Here is a 1,137-nt window from a genome sequence, read left to right as displayed (position 1 = left end):
TAAAGAAGCGCTTGTTGGGAGGCAACCCAATGTTTTATAATTAACTATTTTCTTTTGTTATTTTATGTCTTTTGTAGGTTGATGATCATAAGAAGTCACAAAATCCATGAAAAAAGCAAAAACAGAATGAAAAATAGAAAGAAAAACAGCACACCCTGGAGGACGCACCCACTGGCGTTTAAACACCAGTGAGGTTAGCTGGTGGGCGTTTAACGCCCAGTCTGGCACCATTCTGGGCGTTTAACGCCAGAAAGGGGCACCAGACTGGCGTTAAACGCCAGAAAAGGGCAAGAAGCTGGCGTTAAACGCCAGAAATGGGCACCAGCCCGGCGTTTAACGCCAGAATTGGCACAAAACGTGATTTTGAATGCCATTTGGTGCAGGGATGACTTTTCCTTGACACCTAAGGATCTGTGGACCCCACAGGATCCCCACCAAAACCACGACCCTCTCTCTTCTTCTTCCCCATTCACCAATCACCTCAACACCTCTTCCCCAAAAACCCTTCACCTATCAAATCCCATCTTTCTCTTCACCACTCACATCCATCCTTCATAAAACCCCACCTACCCCACCATTCAAATTCAAACCACTTTCCCACCCAAACCAACCCTCAAATGGCCGAACATCCCTCTCCCCCTCTCCTATATAAACCCTCCTTCACTCCTTCATTTTCACACCTCCTAAACACCATTTCTCTCCCCTTTGGCCGAATACAAAGCCATTCCCTTTCCCCTCATTTCTTCTTCTTCTACTCTCTTCTTTCTTCTTTTACTCGAGGACGAGCAAACCTTTTAAGTTTGGTGTGGTAAAAGCATTGCTTTTTGTTTTTCCATAACCATTTATGGCATCCATGGCCGGAGAAACCTCTAGAAAGAGGAAAGGGAAGGCAAAAGCTTCCACCTCCTAGTCATGGGAGATGGAAAGATTCATCTCAAGGGTGCATCAAGACCACTTCTATGAAGTTGTGGCCTTGAAGAAGGTGATCCCCGAGGTCCCTTTTCACTCAAAAAGGGTGAATATCCGGAGATTCGACATGAGATCCGAAGAAGAGGTTGGGAAGTTCTTACCAACCCCATTCAACAAGTCAGAATCTTAATGGTTCAAAAGTTCTATGCCAATGCATGGATCACCAAG

Source organism: Arachis duranensis, chromosome 10, assembly GCF_000817695.3.
Source record: "Arachis duranensis cultivar V14167 chromosome 10, aradu.V14167.gnm2.J7QH, whole genome shotgun sequence".
Taxonomy (NCBI): Eukaryota; Viridiplantae; Streptophyta; class Magnoliopsida; order Fabales; family Fabaceae; genus Arachis; species Arachis duranensis.
This window is presented reverse-complemented; position numbering follows the sequence as displayed.